The sequence below is a fragment of the Melospiza melodia genome, chromosome Z, assembly GCF_035770615.1.
Source record: "Melospiza melodia melodia isolate bMelMel2 chromosome Z, bMelMel2.pri, whole genome shotgun sequence".
NCBI lineage: Eukaryota > Metazoa > Chordata > Aves > Passeriformes > Passerellidae > Melospiza > Melospiza melodia.
Window position 1 is genome coordinate 52,094,755 of NC_086226.1, and position 24,005 is coordinate 52,118,759.

The window sequence follows — 24,005 nt, forward strand, 5'->3', positions numbered from 1 at the left end:
AGGGAGTAGGAGACTCGCATGGATGAGCATGGAACTTCCACTAAAACTCAGACTCAAGAAAGAAATATATGCAACGTGGAAGAAGGGACAGGCCACACATGGAAGGACTCCAGGAACGTCGAGTTGCAGGGATACAACAAGGAAAGCCAAGACCCACTTGCAACTGAGTCTGGCAAGGGACATCAAGGACAGCAATAATGGCTTCTATGATTTTATCAGCAGCAAAAGAAAGATTAGGCAAAATGCAGGGCTGCTGCAGAATCAGATGGATGTTCTGATGATGGAAGACACAGAGAAGGTAAAATTACTGAATGTCTTCTTTGCTTGTCTTTACTGTTGAGACCAGCCCTCAAGAGTCCTAGACCTCAGCAGTAAGAGAGGAAGGCTGGAGAAAGGAAGGCTTCCCCTTGGCAGTCGAGGGTTGGGTTAGAGATCAGCTAGGCAGACTTAACACCTTAAATTCATGGGATCCATCCACAGGTGATGAGAGAGCCTGGCAGATGTCCATTTGCTGCTTTCCATCATCTCTGAAAAATCATGGAGAATGGGAGAATTGCCTGATGATTCAAGGAAGGCCAATGTCACTCTTGTCTTCAAAAATGACACGGAGACCTGGGAAACTACCAGCCAGCCAGCCAGCCAGCCTGCCTCACCTCAGTTCCTGGAAAGGTGATGGAACAGATCATTCTGGAGACCATCAAAAAGCATATAGAAGACAAGGTCATCAGGAACACAGGAACAGTAAGGATGGATTCGCTGAAAGCAAACCAGATTGGATAGATAGATAATCTGATAGACCTCTGTGATGGCATGGCAGGATGGGTCGACAATGGGAGAGCAGTGGATGTTGCCTACCTCAGCTTCAGCAAGGGTTTTTTTTTTCCTGTAATATTCTCAGAGGTAAGCTCAGGACATGTGGGTTAGAGGAATGGACAGTGAGGTGGATCAGGAACTGGAGAGCTCAGACAGTCATGATCAGTGCAGCAGAGTCCAGCAGGAGGCCTGCAGTCAGTGCTATTCCTAAAGGATCAGTACTGGGACCAATCCTACTCAACTTGTTTATCAGTGACCTGGAGGAAGGGATCAAAGGCACCCTCAGCAGGTTTGCTGGTGACTCCAAATTGGGGCAGTGGCTGATGCACCTGAAAGCTCTGCTGCCATTCAATGGGACCTTGATCAGCTGGAGGGCTGGGCAGAGAGAAACCTGGTGAGGCTCAACAAGGGCAAGTGCCAGGTCCTGCACCTGGGCAGGAACAGCCCCAAGTGCCAGCACAGCCTGGGGCTGACCTCCTGCAGAGCAGCTCTGTGGAAAAGGACCTGGGACTCCTGGTGCATCACAAGCTGCCCGTGAGCCACCAGTGCCCCTGTGGCCAGGAGGGCCAATGTCATCCTGGGCTGCACTGGCAAGAGTGTGGCCAGCAGGTCAGGGAGCTGATCCTCCCCCTCCACTCAGCCCTGGTGAGGCCATTCCTGGAGTGCTGTGTCCAGTTCTGGGCTCCTCAGCACAAGGGAGACAAGGAGCTGCTGGAGAGGGTCCAGTGGAGAGCCACAAGGATGATCCGGGGTCTGGAGCTTCTCTCTCATGAGGAGACACTCTGGGAGCTGGGATTGTTTGGTCTGGAGAAGACTGAGAGGGGATCTCACCTAAACATAGAAATATCTCAAAGCTGGGTGTCAGGAGGATGGTGCCAGACTCTTTCCAGTGGTGCCCAGAAACAAGAGAAGGAGCAATGGCCATAAACTGAAACACAGGAAGTTTCACCTCAACAAGAGGAAGAATTTCTTTACACTGAGGGTGGCAGAGCACTGAACAGCTGCTGGGGAGGCTGTGGAGTCTCCCTGCCTGGAGACATTAAAAGCCCTCCTGCACATGTTCCTGTGTCACCTGCTCTCGGTGACCCTGCTGTGGCACGGAGCTTGGACTGGATGATCTTGAGAGGTCCTCTCCAACCTTAACAATTCTGTGATTCTGTTATACTGGTCTATTGCTATTTCTTGAATAAAACCCAGGGTTTTGTTAGAAAAATAAGTACTTTATTAAATTTGTCATGCCAATATTTAATCTAAAAAAACCAAACATTAAAACAATAGTATTGAGAAGCAAAATTCACAAGCTAATTTAATTTTGCAGTCCTTCATATGTATCCATGATGATGTTACCCTATTGCAGCACACAATTACCACAGACTGCTCCAACAGATCCCCTTGTTCCTGCTCTTTGAATTGTGCAAATCTCAAAAAAAAAAAAAATACACACACACACACAAGTAAGAACTGAGGCAAAGTATTTTTATATTCCTTGTATCAAAAAAGTTGTCTTCTTTCACACACACCCCACACCAAATACACAGGAGGTAAACTTTTATGTTTCCTATTCTCATTAATACTTGGACTAGCCCACTTACATAGGACTTGAAACATAAACCATACATCACCTTTCTCAGGTGAGAACATAATGCACAATGTATAAATATCTTTTTTCAGCCCTCACTTCTGATAACTAGTGCTCAACAAAGACGTAGAAATTTCATGTTCTCCTTTATGTTTCTGCTGTTTGTATTAAAATAATTTTTTGTCATCTTCTAGCCAAGACTTCTTTTGATGCTGCCAAGCTACACTGGCCTTGAATAAACAGCAGTTCATCATGAACACGGCACAAGTGTATGTGCAGACTGGCACGTTATTCCCCTGCATCGGTCTCTTACCTAATAATTACTGTTTTGATTACAAATATATAAACACAATTTATTAATCTACTCAACTGTGTCCACAAAATGCATCACCCTCCAAGTTAAACTTAAAAAGAAAAATCTTGTTTGTCAAATACTTTGGAAGTAGATTCCTTTCTACTGCTAGAGATTAAGTTTCCCGTTGATGTTTGGATAGCACCTTAAAATGAAGTTTATGTGAAATTCACAGAGATTAATGCACCAACAGTCAGCTGCCAGTTTTTTGGTGGACATTCATATGTGAAATCTGAATAGAGAGTTATGATGAGGAATTATTCTGAAAAAGCTTTGAATATCTAAACCAGGAAAATCTTCTGAAGACACAAGTACTGGGTAGATTACAAACAGTTCCAAAATGTCCTTGAGCATGGAAAAGTCACTTCAATTATCCCATTACTAACTGCAGCTGGAACAATTAAAATCGATTCAAATAAAAAAATCTGAACTACAGCAGATTCAAAACCATCTAAAAATTCCTGATAACTCACCTAAACAATGTTAGTTTATTCTTTTAAAGTAGTACCAGCAACAAAATTCAGACACTCCCTTCCCAGGCATTCAAACATTCAAGTAAATAATGACAGTTGCAAACAAGTCTTAAAAACTACAAAGGCCATATACTGAAAGACATGATAGATATATGGACTCTCCTATGAATTTTATAACCTAAATTACCAAGAACTTATTACAAATGCTTACAGAAAATGAAAAATTTCTTTCAGAAATGAAAAACTGCAAATAATTTCAACAGTTAAGCTAGTACATCCCAAATTAATTACATCCATTTAAAATATGCTTTTGATGAATTAGTATAGCCTGAGATATACTGACATAGCTAAACAATGACAAAGGTCAGTTAACTGGTCATTTTTATATTCTTCTTTTCTTGTACTAACATGTGCTGGCTGAAGTATTAGGTAATATTCACACAGTATACAGCAGAAAAACAGTGTACATAAATATTGTTAGTTGTTATAATGTTGCTATAATGCCCTCTAAGTATCTTATAAACAAAAAAATGAATTGTTAGCATACTTGAAATATACGTACTTGAAATAAACAGAATCTAGTAGTACATATATTTTGCATAATTAACAGCAGTGTAACTACTGGAGTAATTTAGTGTCGTAACACGTAATAAAATGGTGCTTTTGTCTAACGCACATAAATAGCTTCTGCTGTAACACAGAAATATAATGTGCATTCTAAAATTTACAAATATTTTTGTATCAGTTAGGTGAGCAGAATGAGAAAGTTGAAGAAATCCAAAGACTTTTGAAGGATTTTTGAACATGAACTATTTAGTAATTATGTATTTTTGTTGAGAAATACCATTTTATGTAAGTTCTATACTGTTGGGAAATTTCTTTCTCGGAAACTCTATTTTCCTTCTTGATTCTCAAGAATTTCTTTTTAAGTTTAACAGATAATGTAACTATAAACATGGATGACCCTTTAAAAGAGGCAAAATATCAAAGAAATATCTGAAGAGAATCTTAACTTCTCTGTCTCTTGCAACACTGATTCATGAAATCAACAGCCAATTACCCAAGTGATCACTGCAAGTGTACATTACACACACTTCTGACTCTTCTAAGCTAACTGTGTCAATATTAACCTGACCAAATTAAGAACAAACTGTCTCTTTTGTTCTTCACACTTCTCACATGGGGAGCACAATATGGCTTTTGTCAGAGGTGCTCCATCATTTTGGCTCAAGGAAACTGTCAGTACAGTTTGGGATTCGTTATTCATGGGCAGATACCCTGATGAGTCTAATGAAGCCTTTCTGCTGACAACTCATTTGCTAAAAATACCCAACCATCACAAAATATAAATGAGGAATATCGTATCCCATTACAATTTTCACAACTGATGCAATTATCACAATACAGAAGTCATACATACTGCTACTGCATTCTCTTAATATTTCATGGTCGGGACTTCTGCATTCCAGTTTATTTCTATGTGATCACTGATAAAACTTTATGACATACTTAAATTGCAATATAATAGGGTAAACACCAAAGATACAGCACACACGCAGAGCTAACAGGCTGTGTGCCATTTGTTGTAAATCCAGCTAATTACTAGAAGCCCCCTCCTTTTAAAAAAAAAATTAAAAGAAAGACAAAAGAGTGCAGAAAAATACTCCGTTTTTCATAAGGTTTTCAGGTAAAGGTCAGTAAAAACTGAAAAAACAGTATAAACAGTATGATGTATACCACACTCCAGAAAGACAAACAAGCATATTTTTTGTTTTATCTCTTTTTTTCTTCTATCAAAACCGCTGGTAAAAATGCTCTATTAAAAATCCCTACCTTCTCTGTAAGGAAAGACTGTATTTTTCTATCATGCATTTCGATGTACCAAATAGCAGCTCTTCTGCACAATCTTCTGGAAAGAACAAAAATAGCAGCAAAATCTGCTTTCCTTGTGTCAACAGTTTCCAAAGCCAAAAAAGGTATTAGGTCCTAAACTAAAGAGTAGAAGAATGGGCATCTTTGAGCCTTGTTATCTTGCTCTATGACTGACTACCCAAGTGACACATTCACCTTTAGGTATTCCAAACTTAAGTTGGAATGAATTTGAACTGGAAATACTATAGCATTGTGGAAAGCTCACATTGAATAATGCAATGAGTGCCTGTTTAGCACTCACATCCCTTACTACTGATGATGGCTGTGTTTTTACAGTCTGTTTCATTAAATGCAGAGTAATAAAAAAAAAAAAAAAAAAAAAAGAAAAAAAGAAAGCAAAGAAAAAATAGGAATTCCTCTTTAATAAAAAAAAAATTAGTAAGCTTTGTTCAATTAAATTATGTTTAGACAGGTTCATAATGGAAAGAGTGTCTTTTCTACAGCATTGGTGCATTTCATCAAAGTATCCTAGCAAAGATCCATTCTTTATGAATTCAGATTGCAGCTAAACAGGTTTTACTTGCACTTGATACAGGCACAAATTCTGTATATTCAAATTCAGGCTTGTCCATTTTAACCTGTGTTTAAGTAGAACTTACAAAGACTCACATGGTTTTTGTGCATTTAGCACAGCACATGATTTCTGGGCAAGACTGTGAAATCTCAATTCATTCATAAAACCTGAGGTAGAAAAATTTTGCTCAGGTGTACTGCCAAACTGCAGTTTCATTATTCCTCATTTACAGAACTAGCTGAGACAACTCTGAATTTAGCACCTGGGGTACAGCATCTTCATGTATCCTAAAATACATTCTGATATACATGTAACATAAGGATATCATCACGGCCCATTTGGCTTAAAACATTCTTCCTAGAGTCGGAATACCTACCTTCAATGTCTATCACTGCCACCCACCTAAGGAACACAATTTCTTATCCATAAGCAAGGCAGCCCCCCATAAGTGCTGAGGTGTAAAACCAAGTACGAAATACAACAGTGAAGACTGCTCCCCGGCGTCAGTGGGGTTTGTGCACACGTACTCAAAACACGTGGCAGCTCAGAAGGGCTGGAGATGAAGCCCTGTTAAGGCACTGCCACTACTGCACAACATAAACATTGAGTGCCCTAGCCTAAAGACATTAACAAACAGAGGTAACAGTCTGCACACTCCTGTGTATCTAATCATAGTTTTAGAGTGCTGGGACCTCATTATCTAGAAGAAAAAAAGTTTTGCAGCAGTACAGGAGTCAGAGAATATCAAAGTACATCATGCAGTCTCGTGTAGAGATGAAAGTACTCATTTATTTCAATCTCTAAAGGAAGAAATTCAAAGTGCTTGTAATTTGTCTCATTGTTAGTAGATGTTTTTTGTAATAGGAAAACCGTGACTGATAAAGATAAAGCTTCCAGTTTTCTGGTAGTTAAAGGGTAAGTAGTTTGGACTTGCTAAAAATGCAAAGTAAATCAAAATATATAGACGTAATTTTCAAGTTTAACAGCTTAAATGACACCTCCCTTTTCAATCTGTCTTTAAAACTCTACCTCTGTAAAACAAGTGAAGGGACCAATTAGAAAACTTACAATCATAGCAGTATGACTTCTGGTCCAACTACATGAGTATAGAGAAATGTTCTCCCTCCAGATAATTTTAAAGGTTGAAGTAAATATGATTTTTTTTTTTTTTTTTTGGTGAAAGTACATGGAGAGGAAAGTCTTTTATTTTTAAACCACAAGTATACAAAGCCTAAAAGTAAAGGCAACTGCTTATGCACCATACTTATAAGCAAGGACTCCTCACAGAAAATATGCACGAAATATGTACAAAATTAAATATCTCCACACTGAAGTATAGCATAGTTTATACAATCTAATAATTATTTGCCTCAAAAATTTAGAGGAGAAAAAGAAGCATTATTTTTTATTGATCAATAAGCTATGTGGATATAGCCTGCAATACACTTTTTTTATTCCCATTTATATTATTCTGTTTTCTGATTCTAGGTTAAGAACTTGCATCTTATTTTTCCATAGCTTGTAAATCAATTAAAAAATACTGAAAAAGACACAACCTATCACTTCAGTTACAAGGTTCATTTAGTCACATACAATATTTGATTTCACTGTTGACTGATTAGCAAGGGGTAACAAGCAAAAGGCTGAATAGACAGAGTGATGAATTAAAACATAAGAAACATCACAACTATACATATACTGACCAGGAGCTGTCTCTTTTAACCAGCTAAGTCTCAGGTGTAAGGTTATACATAATAATTCATACCTTACAAAATAATCCCCATGCAAACATGATAATGCAAAAACACATTTCTGGCTGTCAAGAAAATTTCTGGCAAAATTAATCAACCATTCATCCATTCAGGCTCTTTGCATATCCTTTTGTCAAGGAGGGAATACTAAGAGATTTCTTTCCTCTTTCACGCGCTCATTGCAATGGTTTGTAAAATCCATCAAGCCTGAGTTGATTTATTGAACTGTCTCTTAGCTCAGCAGTGTAACTATAGCAAATGAACTGGTAACTTCTTAAAAAACAGCAGTGATTCAACAATATCTGGTTTATTTGATTCCTTCTAACTTCAGATTAGCAATTTCTTAAAGGCACTAACTTGCATTATTTAGTACGTCTAGCTGCAATTTTATACCAACACATTTTGTTTGTACTGCCCCACATTTTTAATATTATGTTTTGACATTTGACAAAAGCATTTTTGATTTATAACTGATGTAAGACTCTACCTAAATCTTCACATCTTCATGCCAGCTAGTATGCTCCTATTGCTACTCAGTAAAGCTTTCAAATTTAAATATAATACTGCTGTGTACTATTATGTGAGCCATCTCCCTCATTAGGCTATGAATACTGAAAACTAATTACCCCCACCTATTTCTTTAATTACACAGACAACTTTGCATGCATATTCAACTGTTTTTGTATTTATTTATTCCCATCCCTAGTAATGAGAATTGTTATAAAAAGTAGTTAAGGCACAAAAGATAGAGATATGCCAAGCCATTTGAAGCACATGGATTTTATTGCTACGCATCGTCCATTGAACCCCATGAAGCACATTCATCACTCACCAGCTTTGCATTTTTCTTCATAAAGATATATGACCTTTGCCTATTAGATTTCATTAGCAGGGCACCATACAAGGCTCGTCTGCAGATGACAGGATAGAAAGCTAAACAACCTCGCCTGAAGGATTTGTGAGAACAAGCCCATCTTCAATCTTTGTCCCTGGGAGGCACTTCTAACACCTGCCAACCACAGCACTATCATCAGAAAAACATTTAGAGATTTATCTTCAGGCTGGTGATTATAAGAGATAATTTGTTTGGAGTATGGATAAAGTTGGTCTAGCATAAACAAACTACAAGCTCAAATTATACGACGAACCTCATTAACTATTGATTTAACCACTGCAAATCCATGAACAAATGTTGTATCAAAATGTTAATTCTTCGTGAAAATATAATAAAAAACAAAATGCCAAGGCAGGATGGCAGGCTATTTTCAGTGCACTTTTAATGTTTGCAGCTTAAACTGGAAATGGAGATTTGCTTTTTTTATAACATGGACAAGACTATACTATAGTGATTTTCTCTTAACATGGGGTTTTGTCTGGCAAGAAGTGCTAGATCTTTTCAGTTACTGCCACTACAGAGGGATGAAGGAGTGTTTTCTCTCCAGCTTTCAGGAACACCTCTTTTGTTTTGAGACGGCAAGACTAGATGAACAATTAGAAACACTTTCAATAGCAAGAAGATAGAAGTATTATAAATGGATGCCATCACAGGCAGACAGACTGAAAAATTCTATATTCATTGGTACTTTCTATATTACAGATATCACACATATCCTATGTTCCACAACAGGAAAGAACTTTCTCCTAATCTTTGAAAATTATTTAAACTCAAGCTAAAAATAAACTCTCAGTCTTCAGCCAACAGTATATTTAAAAATAATACAGCTGCATTATTCCTGAGGTCTATTTTTGAGGGGGAAAAGTTGGGGTTTTTCCTTCTTTTCTAATACAGCGGCATTCAGGCCCGTCCCCTCTTTGGTAACAGAGAGAAAAAATGCTGTCAGACTTCCTGCTGTAATCCAAAGAGAAGAGCCACAAAATATTTCCACCGGATGTTGGTGGAATATGGCCTAGGACAATTCCATTGCACCAGCTCTGACAGCAAAACAATTCCTTAATATGCCCATCCTGAGAGGTCATTTGTGCAGAGAAGGTAGAAGGAAACAAGCAGACCTCTTACACTCCAGCAGTCTAAACAAATAATTCAGTGTGACTTGCACTTAATAACAAAATATCAGTACTTTTAACACTATTATTACTGTAGAAGCAGCAGACATCCTTTGAAAGGAACTCAAAAACTTTTAGGTAAAACATTCAAAATAAGAAGAAATTGTGAAAATATTTTCATGGGATGACATTATCTCTCATTACTAATAGCCTCTGGACAGGAATAGTATTGATTGCAAAATTATTCGTTTCTCAGTAAAAAAACTAAGGCAAAATGACAAAATCTCCTGGGGAAGACAGTGTTCCTGACACACCAACATAGCCATTCAAAGTTACATGGCAATTTTAGCTTTTCCTTTTACTTTTTACCTGTTTTTTCCCTTGTCAACTCACAATGTTACTTCAGGAATAAACCATAGTTATTTAACTATTAAAGCCATTTTACTCCATATATATAGACAAGAAAATGATGCTGCAAGATAATTCACAGAAAATGTTAAAAAATCAGCTGATAACACATCTAAAGAGCCATTTGTGCAGAATTCAGTTACATCACTTCTAATATATTCTAAGTTGTTAATATGTAATTTTTTGATTGTTTCATCAAATTTCAGTATTCAGGGAAGTTTTCTTTTTAATCTAGCTACATCTTTGCCTTTCTAAAGCAGCTGTTTGATTCCTCACAGTCTTTTGACTGCAAATAATTTTTCTCAAAAAATTTACTTCTTTCATTAATGCTCTTGACTCCAAAATGCTATTTTCTCCTACAGGTTTTCTTCCTCCAGTGCTGAAAATTCTTGACTTACATAATTTTTGCTTTTGCTATTACTTGTCATGAACACTCTTGTTCCCACTTTCAACTTCTCCTTCCTATTACCCCAAATATCTTTAGATGCAAAATACAGTTTCACACTGAGGTACAATGCTCTTTAATTACATTTCAGTCTTTTTTATACATTTATCCTTTGGTTCACAACAAATGATCCCTTTCTGCATCACAGATCCACATTTTGAAAAACAGTTTCCCTTCATATGGGAAAATTCAAACAGTAATTATTATCTTTAGATGTTCAGTTTGCAAGCCTGAACAAAAAGGCCTATTCAGAATTTCACAAAATAAAAGTTAATGGAAATCCTCTCACTGACTTCACAGGATTTGGCACATGCCACACGTAAGAATTCTCCCAATCATATCCGTGGTGATATCCATAATATTGCATAGGAACTCAAATTTAGCAAAAGGCCCTTCTTGGAAGTAAAAGTTCCCTGCTAAAAATTTAATTTAGAAATGCATTTTCAATTATTTTGATTAAATCACTTTCGCACTGTATACTAAATCACTGGCACTTTGGTTGACCACCCATAGTGTCAATATGGAACAACTGTCTGGAATACAACTGAAGACAAAAAAGAATTCTTCATTCAGTTTATCTCCCTGCTGTGGGAAGCTGAACACCTTCCTCCAAAATACATGAACAAACAAGGATCAATGTATTCCCAATGCAACTGGCTTTAGCCTCATCTGCAGTGAGAACTAACTAGGAACTAGAAATTGAACAGAGATGGTCAAAGGCTGTGCACCAAACTTTTCCACCCCCAAAAAATTCCAGACAAATAAGAGTAGCAATTCAGTTTCTTCTAATTAATTTAAGTTTCCTATGGATTCTTCTAATAAGCACTTACAGTTATGCAAACAAAATGCCTTTAGCAACTCGTTTGTTAAACAGTCAGCTCCTTTAGAAGAGAAAAAACTCATTACCAACAGAAGCAAAACAGGATAAAACAAAGTTTTTTGCCGATGCCTGCCAGGTGACTCACACTTGTTTACCCAAGGCTGAAGTTAGCTGTGGCACGCTTGTCTCTGTTTTACAGTAACTAAGAGGACAGCTTTGCTACTGAGATGGTTCTGTTTCCTGAGAACCACGTACAAGCTTTCTGTAAGGCTGCTTTTGGAACTACAGAACCAAGTTCTCCAACATACATGTTTTCTTCAGGTTGTATCCTTCAGGAAGGTATTCTTTGATCTCTCACGAGATAAACAGAAGTGAAAAATGAGATGCAAAGCAAAAGAGTACCCTAAAATTTACCTGAAGTAACCACTCAGAGACACAAGACTGCTTTGGGGATTCTGGCATGTAAATCCAGTTAAACAATCACCCAAAAGAACTGGAATACATTTCATATTGTTCTAGTTCTACTTGATACTTACATGAAATACTCAATGTTTAAAAGGAATTTTATGACTAGGAGTTTGTCAAAAAATAAAAAGGTATTTTTGCCGAGGAACAATAACACGGGGATTTTGTTTGGGTCAGTAAACAAAAATGTGCTTTAAGATTTAATATTACAGGAAAAGTGGCATGCAAAATCATTTTGTTCCAATACGTTCAGCAGCCAGGTCAATTAATTTCCATAATCTTCAGCTGTATCAGTACCGCCCCTGCAGCATAACACAAGTCTCAAATGGGTTTTACCAACTTACTGGCAATCACACCATGTGCACTAGTGACTCCAGCTAGCACAACTGGCTCTGCTCGCACCATTACAGCTTTCTTCCATTAACTTAAATCTTGAGCCAAGACTAAACACGTGCTTACTCTCTGCATCATGACTGCAATCACTCATTGAGACTGAATCATCTTTCTAACACACTAGTAGGTACTTCTCAGCAATAACGTATTATCAGGACCATGTAGTAGATGCTAAGTAATAAGGAAAAGGCTCTTCTAACAACACTAAGAGAGTGCATCATTTAATAGTGTATCTGCTACATTAATATAGTTTTAGTCCCTTGCAACTGCGTTAAGAGTAAACAGCAGTAACACAGACCTACAGCTCCCTAAGGGAACATACCAGTATCATAACGCTTAAAAAAGACATAACTTAAAACATCCAAATTGCAAGACACAATGGTCCAGACCTAAAAGAACATAAAAGGCATGGACTTAACCTCTCTTTATCGTGAATCACAAGCCCTGATGTTTCTCCGTTAAACAAAAGGAACTGACCATAGTCCTGCTGTATTCTTCACGAGAATAATCTTTTTACATGTAATGTGTGGTTTACCTTCACCACTATGCATCCACCAGGAAGAAGAGGGAGAGTAACGACAGGAAAGAGTACAAGATACAGAATTCTTTGCCAGATCTTTTAGCAAACAGCTGCTCAAAGGTATCAGGGAAGACAGAGAGGATACGATAAAGGAATTGACAACAGATATAAGGAGAAGGACAAAAACAGGGTACCCATTAATTTGGCTCATGAGTTTATACCAGAATAATACCCGTAGAGAGTTCTCTGTTAGGTAGAGTTCATTGAGTAAACATTGAAAAATACAGGGTAGAGGAAGAAACAGGAAAGCAAATATGTACAATAGCAAGTATTACGCAATCTGAGTATGAGCATTAACAATGAAGGGAGCAGAGAAGAAATCTTGATTAAAAGACATTTAGACCTGATTTGATCTTCCTTTTTCACCCACCAGATGGTGCCCTTGCAGCATCCACGAACAAGCTAAGTCAATCTCTGCTTCTGTCTACAGTCACCGACAGGTCATTCCCTGTGTTCTCATACCTGGTTCTGAAGGGACAGTTTAGCTGTATCCCTGACACTTGAACTGTTCTTAAAAGAGGAGACTTTTCAGATAGTTCTTGGCATACATATTTTTCAAAATCTCATTAGAAGTCTGACTAATTTTAGTAGCAGCATGATCTACAGGCCATACCTACCCCTATGGCAGCTGGTATCCGCTGTGGTGTATGGATCTGTGAGCAGGAGAATGACAGTTTGGCATCAATTAGGAGAGCACACAAACTCTTAGAAAGCACTGGAGATTTATTTTGTTGCCTGAAACATGGTTTCTAATCTGGAAATACTTCATCTCTGCAGAGCTGTGTATTTCTCCCACAGTGATGGAGAAAGCTTTGCATCTGTTCAGGTTAATGTGCTCCTGTTTCTCTGCTGACATCTAAATTTAAGGATACACAGCATTCTTCAAAGCTTGATTGGCACACAGAAGTAAAAAGTGTACTCAGTGTTAATCTCCTAGTCTATTATTACTGTCTTTCATAATCTACATATATTTTACAAAATTCTTTAGTAAGAAAGGCTGTCAGAGCAAATGATGCATCAAATTCAAACAGGCCATCAAGATTGCTAATGGATTTTAATAGCAGCTATTACAGCATAATGGTATTTTCCCAACAGCTGTTTGTTTATAAAATTTTCAGTTTACAAGACCTTTATGTCCAATCCCAGGAGACATCCGTCAATTCATTTATAATCATTTGGTTCAACCTACATGTAAATGCTGTCTTATTTGCACTGGGTGTGATTGTGTATGTGTAGAAGACATGAGCAACTACAACGGCAATGAAAATGCTGGGGAACTTCACAAACTAAACTAATTAGTGTGTACCTTTTGACCTTAGCAGCAAATTAAAGTGCTTTACATGTTTCTTTCTTCCCACTCCTGAACAGCTCATTGCAACTAAGGAAGAGCTGCCTGGATTACAGCCTATTTTATGTCCCAAACTGACACATGATTATTTGTTTAGTTCCATGTAGCTGCAGCTGTTAAAGATTTTAGAACATAGCACATAACTGGGCATAACTGGAGCAACTGGCCAGCAAACAATGGCTCAATGTGGCCTGCAGAAGTGGCAGAGAAGCATTAGAGGAAAAGTATCTTGACAGGCTTACAAAGCTTGATCTGATCTGGAAAACCTATCAGACACAAAACCCATAAAAGCATGACTAAGATTTTTTTCCCAGGTTTCTGATGATTTGGTTTGGTTTGGTTTGGTATTCTGGGGGCACTTCTGGGTTGATTTCAGTGTACAAGTACATATTTTTTGGTATCTACTAGACACAAAATCAAGAATAAACAGGAAATTTGGACCCTGGCATGCTTTTTCTATTGAGTCATATTCAGAGATGAACTGTGTGAAATCAGTGGGATTGAAAAAAATTATTCAGAAGATAACTAGAAATGGGAGCTAATTATGAACTGAGGAAAGAAAAATTGATAAATTTATTGAATGAGATTTTTTGATGCTGCACACTTAGAGATGGCTGTCTGTCCAGCTCTCTTCACGATTCTCAAGCTGCCTATGTAATATAAATTTCTGAGTAACAGTTAATACTGTAATCTGGATAAATGCCTTTAGTATGTTTACTAATGGGTAAGATTTTTCTAGAAACATCTAGACGTAAATAATTTTGCTTCCATGGTGTTAGCAAATACCCTACTAACAACAAGCAACTGAAAATTTTTAAGGATATAGGACAAGACAGAAAGACACACACTTCACCTTAAACACTGCCCTCTTTAAACAGCAGATGGCTCTAATTTTCCACAAAAGAAGGCTACAACTAAAATTTTCAGCCAGGACTCTCATTTCTGTCATACAGGAATAGAGGAGTTATTAGGCAGCAAACAGGATATGGATAAACAAGCTGTTAGGTGGGTGCTATTTGTGAGCAGCTTTAGGTAGCCACCCTACAAACCAGCAGTCTTCATCCATACAACAAGTACTGTCCTGGGTTAATTAGCTTATAGTAAATGTCAATTACAGCAGGCTCTGTAGATTCAGATTCTGTGCCTGCTCTGTAGTCTGATATGCACTTAAACATCTCAAGCAACAACTGAAATTAGTAAAAGAAGAATCTTTTTTTTTTTTTCTTGGAATGCCTTGACATCTATGGTGCTTTACGTGAGATGCACCATCCTTTCCTCCTAGTCATTTCAATACCATACCATGACTCACCATTATTATTCAGTTTACTCTGATTTTTCACATCCATTCTGCACAGCAGAGTTATTAGCAGTAATTTTTATGGCAGAAGAAGAATTTAAAAAGTAAAAAAAAAAAAGAAATGCCTGCCAAAAGAGTTATGGTCAGATCTATGGACATGGAGTTGATATGAGGAAATCAATTAGAAAACACAATCTAAATATGATGAACTAAAAACAAAAGTATTTTCTACCTCCAAATCAATACAGTAGAAGAGCCGGGCTTAACAGAAAACCACCAGTGAGATTAGACTGCAACTCATATTTATAAACCAGCTGGCCAGAACTGTGGGGGACAATAAGAGAAGTTTATTCAAATACGTAATGGCATAAAAATAACATTGTCCCATCACAGGGTAAGGATGGTTATCTCACAAACAGGTACATGGAGAAGGCAGAGATGTTTAACGCATTCTTTGCCTCTGTCTTCAACCCTGATGACTGACCAAAGGGGTCTCAATGCCCTGAGCTGAAGGATCATGACTTCAAGAACAATCAATTCCCAATGGATCCTGACATTTTGAGGGACCTCTTGCTCCAGCTGGACCCCTACAAATCCAGTCCGGATGGGATTCATCCAATACTTCTCAAAGAGCCGCTGTCATTGCAAAGCCTCTCTCAGTGATTTCTGATCAATGAGTTTTGGAAACCCAAAACTCTGAAGTCCCAGCTGACTGGAAGCTGATTTTCAACAAGACCAAGAAGGAGGACCCTGGAAAATACAGGCCTGTCAGTCTCACTTCAGTGACAGGTAGTTATGGAGAAGATTACTCTGGAGGTATTGAAAAACACCTGAAGGACAACACAGTCTTTGGTCACAGCCAGCATGGCTGCATGAGAGAAGCTGCTTTATCAAACTTGATATCCTTTCATAACAAGGTAACCCACCCAGTCGATCAAGGGAAGCCAGGTGATGTAAGCTTCCAACACTGTCTCTCACAGGATCCTTCTGGACCTACTGTGCAGCCTCAGCTGGATAAACACATCATGGGGTGGGTGAGCAGCTGGGTCACAGGTCAGGCACAAGGGTGACAGTGAATGGGGTGACATCAGACTGGGGACCTGTCACTACTGGGGTTCCACAGGGCCCCATGCTCGGCCCTCTGCCCTTCAACATCTTCATAGATGACTTGGACATGGAACTGGAAGGAAAACTCAACCAGTTCCCAGAAAACAAAAAAGTGGGAGGAGCTGCTGACTCCCTCAAAAGGCAAGGAGACCCTGAAGAGAAACCTTGACAAATCAGGGGTCTGGACAATCACTAACCACATGAAGTTCAACAAGATAAAGTGCTGGATTCTGCATCTGGGACAGGGCAACCCTGGATGTATGGACAGACTGGGAATGAGGTGCTGTAAGCAGGGCCATGGAAAGGGACCTGGGGGTCCTGGCAAGTTGAACATGGGTCAGCAGTGCCCTGGCAGCCAGGAGGGCCAACCCTGTCCTGGGGTGCATCAGGCACAGCATCACAACTGGGCAAGGGAGGGGATTGTCCTGCTCTGCTCTGAGCTGGGGCAGCCTCACCTCCAGTGCTGGGGGCTGGTTTGGGTGTCACAATACGTAAAAGGATATAAAGCTGTTGGAGAGCATCCAAAGGAGGGTAACAAGGATGGTGAAGGGCCTTGAGGAAAGGCCATATGAGGAGTGGCTGAGGTCACCTGGTCTGTTCTGCCTAGAGCAGACTGAGGGGAGCCCTCATTGTGCTCTACAACTTCCTAGTGAGGAGAAGAGGAGCGGTAGGCACTGACATCTCTGTGGTGACTAGCAGGACCCAAGGGAATGGCCTGGAGTTGCGTTAGTTGCAAAGTTTACGCTAGATATTAGGAAAGGTTCTTCTCCCAGAAGCAAGGGAACAGCTTCCCAGGGCAGTGGTCAGAGCACCAGCCTGAGAGAGTTCAAGACACATTTGGCACATCTTAGGCACAAGGTGTGACTCTCGGGGATGTCCTGTGTAGGGCCAGGAGTTGGACCCACTAATCCATGTGGGTGCCTTTGAACTTCACACATTCTGTGATAAAAACAGACACATCACCTAAATCCTGACTGATTATCCATAACTCACGAGCATCATACTGGAAAGAGTCTATTTTTTGATGGGAAAGTTACCTGTTGAGAACAAGCAGTGATAATTTGGCGAGGTCTCTGCAGAAAAACTTAAGGAAAAAATACTGACTCAAAATGGTATTTTCGCTGTTTGTATGTGGACCCTCCTACATCACACAAAGACCACATGCCTATGAATATGATAGGCACTGAATATCTTTGATTGATTTTCACTGAGAAATACACAAATACATGGAAGAAATATTACTTACCTGGTAGTTTTGGAACTCTGAGAAACTATTTGGAATAGATCTTCTATGATCACAGCATTATTTAATTTCATTGGATGCCATAAAAATGAACATTGTCTTAACTTATCTGAAAAGTGCACAGTGTATATGCAGGTGCCCTCATCTTAGTATGCCATAAGCTTCCCAATGTCTTAATTTTTCTTTGTCTCATCTCTGATTTTTCCAGAAGGTTTGTTCAAGTACTTTGCAATAAATGAGACATATTCTGAGATATCATCACAAGCAGTCTCTGCATTAGCAAGTTAGCAAAGATTATAGAGTCTTCTGGCCTATCTGTCTTGAATTGGCATGACACCACAGTGACTGGTGAATTTTCTACCTTTAGTCAAAATGAAATGTCAAGTGCAGCAAAAAATATGACTAAGAAAGCTTAAGAAAGCTAAAATAAGGGTGTGATGGGAGATGAAAGATGAGGCCTCTCCACAAAGCTTTCTTTCAAAATTCTAATACCTTTTCAAAGTGAGAAACTGAAAGCACAGTAATTAAAGAAACACCTAAAAGTTAGTAAAGGCAACAGTCAGGATTGAGGTCTCTACTTTTGTTTGCTGATAGAGCTGCTTGTGGAAAGAAACTTGTTTAAAAAAAATCTAATGTATATCTATATGAACTGCGTATTTTATACATATGGTATATAAACTCTATATATACTGAATAGTTCATATTTCTAAAGTGTCCATATGCATGTATGTATTTTTCAAGATAGTATATTTGTACATAAACACAGACACACACTAGTGCTTGGGCATTTCGATTCAAGTTGACCCAGTACTGTCAGTAAGTAAATATTCAGGGAATTAAGACTTTACAAACACTGTAATTCAGAACATTGATTAGTCATATAATAAACTGTGGGTCAGCAAGTTTATTTATATTAGAGATGTTACAATGCAATAGTCAAAAAGTAAAGATAAGCAACAGAACACTAACTCATTTGTGGTAATTTTTAATTTTAGAACTCTGGGTAAAGGAAAACCTATAATATATTCTAGACCACATTGCCTCAAACTCAACTGACTGATATCACTGTTATGGAAAAGCACAGCAGTAACCACAGAAGTGAAATTTATGTAAACAGTCAAAGAAATTCAAAGCTAGGTAATTAGATATAAATACAACTTTTGAATTGTTAAATACATTCTTCATAGTGTTTTCCTCACAAATTTATAATAAATAAGTATCTACACTCTCAGTTCTGGCAGAGCTCTGCTAAACACAGTATGTGCATTTGTCTTTGTAACAAGTATCCTGGCTGATGTGCTTCACCGAGTACTATGTTCACACAAATCTGGTTTTAAGGTGCAGCCTTGCTCTGACACAACCACAGCAGAAACCAAGTAGTGCCTGCAACAGAAACTGTTTTGCAAACGATTTTTTGATTATACAATACTCAGCCATCTCAATTATACCAAGAAGTTAGAAGACTTTTTAGTTTAAATTGCTATTTTAAAGAACTCTGAGTTCTTAATTCTTGCCACTGTTACATGCTTTCCATACAATCTCAAAGGTATCCTGCATTCTCCAACCCATGTACCATGCTGACCTAAGGAAATGTCAGTTGAATAAGAAAACTAAGAGATTCTAAAGAGAAATTGAAGATATAAAATATCAGAGAGATAACTACTCAAAAACAATTTTCAGCTCTTCATTATTTGTAACACATCAGCTTACTCTCTTAATAGTTTCCTGTACAATAAATGAAGGGAAGGGAGGGGGAGCAAATACTCTTTGGAGTTTTCCTTGCATGTTCCTTGTACTTTCACTGTTGAACAGAATAGTATCCAAATACATCACACTATATACATACAGGAATGCTATCTCTTCCATACAAAATACATAATATTAACTTATTCTTCTGTACAGTGCATGGTATTTCCTTGTACTACTGAACAAATACTGCATTTCTTGCTGACACTGATGAGGGAAATAAGAATTACGTGGATCAGATACACACAGATGAGAATATTAAGAGAATACTGATTTTGTGGGGGCTAAATTCATAAATCATTATGTGATCTGTCAAGATTCATAATGATCCATAAGAAAAACCTTCCAAAGAACTAGCATGAAAATTGCATATTACGTGATACTCCTCCAGAGTTTGTATGTCAACTGTTTTGCCTCAATAGCAAAGAATTTGTCTATTCTACAGTCAGAAATATATGTAAAGTAAAATGTTAACACAAAATTTCTGATAATGCCAAACAGATGCATAGCTGGAGCAAAAAACATAATGCATTACTTGCTATGGCCATGACAAACTGGGAGTCTTTAAAAGGAACAGACAACTTCCACATTTTTTAACACAAAGCAAATATATATCCTGTTGCCACCAACAAGTAAGCTAGCCCATATTTCTGTGCATTGGATTTCTGCTAAATCCTTGCCAGTTATTTTTACTGATCGAATTATGCACTATTTACTTAATTATTAGAAACTACTCCTAAGCCGTTCATAGGACTGTCTAGTGAGTTGGAGGTAATCTACCTCTGCTTTCATCAAATGAATAAATTTAGCTATTTAATTTTATTTGCACTAAGCTTTATTTTAAGAGGAACACAAAGACTGGTAACTAATAATCCTGATAACTCAACCCTCAACTTCATGGAACTTATAAATGCTGAATAAACATTTTTTACAAGCCTTTGTCCTGTGTTCTCAGCAAAAGTGCCCTCTTTTATGTATCAGTGGAATTTACAATATCTCATAACTACCTGTCCACTTACTAGGTCAGATTCTGATTTCAACTGCATCTCAGAAGATGAGAAAAAATGGCTTCAAATGAGTTAATGTAAGTCACTGGAGACAATTTAGATTGGAAAATACCAATACCAATGCACTGAAGAGATACCAATTTATATAACCAAACATATTTTCAGATAGAATGAGTTTCCATGTCTTTCATACTCCTACATTTTTTATTCTATATTATTTGAAGAACGTTAGTATTGATTTACTTCACATAATTTAATGGAGAAAATGCTTTCTAGAGCACGATATTTCACCAGAGAATGCAAAACAATGTCTAGAATCCTAATAAATACTGTTATGTCTGAAATGAGTTATCTCAGTAGTGACTTGGGCTCAGATTTATTGTACAGTTCATCAACTTCTCAGCATGCTGGATAATGAATGTTTCATTTACATTGCTAATTGCCAAGCCATGGTTCCTTCAACCTTTAACCCTTACGCTTTATCACATTATCACCATATGTCAATATAATTGCATTCAACATTCCAAACAACTAACTTTTTCATGAGGTCAAGAGATTCTCTTTTTTAAAGCTTTACCAGTGGGAGATCTTTAAAACTACCAAGAAAACCAGTAGTATACAGACAATGGGAAGCCAAGACAATTTTTTCTTCTGAAAAACTGCTTACATCTTCTGACCAAAAGTAAGTTCTTTTCTTATCAGAAAAGAACCATTTGCCTACTGTAACTAAATTACACACAGTTCTGTGAAGAGCTTCACCTTTACTGTCTGTAATTATGAAAGACTATTAACTAAATCCTAATATGAAATATCTTCTGTATCTGCCTGTGCTTTGTTTTTTAATCTGTGGAATTATGCAGTTATTTCTACATCTTGATCTTCATTCTGCATTGTACCAAAAATTAAAGCATTTTACTGTAAGTACCATTCGAGATGCTGTCTTAGGCTATGTCTGTGTTATAAAAGCATTGCTACTCGTTTCTTACCTTTATACTTTCCCTCAACAGAAAACTGGGCTGTATCTCATCTCCAGAATATGTTAACTCACTCTGCACCTGCAAATTCCTTTCTTTCTGTTGACTTTCACCAGAAATACTTCCTTCATCCCTGAAACATGCATTGTCAATTGCAAAGTTCAAGCTAAATCATACACAAAAACTGTTCTGGAAAAAGATTTTACTACTGAGTGTAACTGAACCAGTTTTACAGCTTGTATATGGTAAAACTTAAGAGAGCAATGTGCTCCTGGTTGGTAACAGTTACACCAGCAGAGACTCTGGCCTTTCTCCATTTCTTTGGAACAAGAAACTTTGTTTTTAGAACAGTTCTGAAATACAGAAAGTTAAAAATTTATTTCTCAGTATTTGAGTCAGAAATTCAGATGCACTCTCAAAGACAGAATTAAGCAAACTGCATTAGAATAATGAAGATGGGTAATGACGAAGATGAAAGACAGTGAGCCTAATTCATCTTCCATGTAGCAAAACTTTCACATTACATGGCAGATAGGTCATATGTCTCAGATATATCTGGTGTATATGCATATATATCCACAGAGACATAAATGTATGGCACACTTTTGTATGGACATGCAGTGCCACAAATGAGCACCCCCATGTCTAAGGAAAATATTGTGGCATAATCTTGAAGCCCACAAGCTGGTGGAAGCTTCAAGCTGGTTTATATCACACTTACACTGTTTTATATCCTTATGTTCTGTACCACAGCAGCTCACTCCCCTCTACTGCCATAATTCCTTATTTCTTCTTTGACTCTTGCAATGTCCTTTCTGACCAAAAACCAAATCCATGAAGGCTCCTTTCTGTCAGTTACTTTTATCCCTGACTTCTTCTGCAGGAACCTTGCTTGTATTCTACGCCAAGAGCACTACAAAATAATAACTGCATTTGAAAATTTTGAGGTATAACAGAGTTGCAGGCATGAGCCCTCAGTCCATCTTGAGGTTCATATACCACTCCCTTGCAACTTGCGTGTATTAAAAAAAAAGTTTTAGCATATATTGCTGTTAAGATAACCTTCTTCCCAAACTGCAGATAATCCCTTTTTAAATCATCTGCAGCATCCACCCAATAAACATCTATTTATTAGAGTTCAACTGATCATGTTCCTGGATGTCACAGAAAAGGACTGCTTCTGCTCCCTGACAGCTTGGACAAGACATAACCTTCTGATTTACCTATACATAAAACATGAGAAAAGCCTGGCATCAGAACTATAAACCCCCTTTGAAGTAGATTAAGACCAGAAATGTATGTTTTCTTCAAAGTGTTTCAATCCATTAAACGTATATCAAAACATTTTATAAAATCAAATTCCATGTTACCACTGAGAAATGAATATTCCCTCATGCACACCAGCTGAGATACAACGTAAGTATGTCACTCCTAAGTATGAGGAACTTTCAGCAGTATATGCCAAACAGTGTGTCCCTAGGAGATTTAAGCACGTGATTATTCATTTCCAGCTGCTTCTGTGGAGTCAAACTTGGTTCTTATGCTTTCAGCTAACATTATTATCACATTTTGTGAAGGACAGTGACATCAAGCACAGGTAATCACTGACAGCGCAGAGGGCCATTTGAAACCATGCTTGTTTTCTTCGTTTTAATGCGGATTAAAAAACACAGCCAAATTATATGTAACTTTAAATGTGCTCAGAATGTGAGTTCATGATGACTGAGTATACAGTACATGAAGGATCACTCATCACTTAATTAACTTTAACCTCCCACCTACTGCCAGTTGACACAGGGAACTAAATTAACATTGTTCTAAAATAGTTTAAGGCATAAAATCCAGAGTCCCAAACAGTCTGAATACCAGTGGCTCCAGACTTCAGCTGATACGTGTAGAAATTTAAATGCATAAGTAGTGAAATTACTACTTTCAGGGTTCTGTTCAACTGGGCATCTTTAAAACCTTACTTTGAGTTTAACAGTTACACTGCTAGTACTCCAAGTCCACAGTAAGAGAGGCTGAGGCTTGGCTTCTGAGTAAATATTGTTTACAGCAAAAAAAAAATTCCATTACCTCAGAGGATCTGTGTAACTAACTGAAACACTATGAGCAATTAAGCTAATGATACACATTATATACATGAAGGAAGAATTCATAATAGATGATAAAACAACCAATGCTTTCTATTATTCAGGTATCAGTATTTATAGATTAGCTTGCAGAGAAGACCAACAAAACTCAGCACACTAGAGCAGTACAAAATACCCAAAACAAACAGAAAAACAAAACCTGTCACTCCAATTAACTCCTATCCATAAGAAGGAACAAGGGGAAATCAAATATAACTGCACACACTAATACACAAGCGAAATACACAACCTCGATCACACCAACAATCTGTGGTGACTGAGCTTAGACAAATAAATGCAAAACTCTTTCACTGGATGCTGCTACAGTGTTTTAGAGTTTTGCATTATTTGACCTAAATACCTCCAGACGGTGCAAACTAACTATTTTATCTTGAACACATGGGAAAAATGTTGCCTAAAGGAAATTGTACCATGATTATTCAATGTTCAATGCACATTTTTCTAGATCAGAATCATGAACAGTTCTGAATTATCACAGAATCAAGAATGGCCTGGGTTGGAAAGGATCTTAAAAAGCATCTAGTTCCAAGCAACCTGCCATGGGCAGGAACACATTTCACTAGACCAAGTTGCTCAGCCTCATCCAAACTGCCCTTGAACA

At 37.7% G+C, this 24,005-nt stretch overlaps 1 protein-coding gene across 5 annotated transcripts in view; it reads right to left on the reverse strand.

Annotated features, from left to right (window-relative positions):
- Nucleotides 1-24,005, reverse strand: part of PRUNE2 (prune homolog 2 with BCH domain) — a 133,253-nt gene that overhangs the window by 56,778 nt on the left and 52,470 nt on the right. The window lies entirely within an intron of this gene.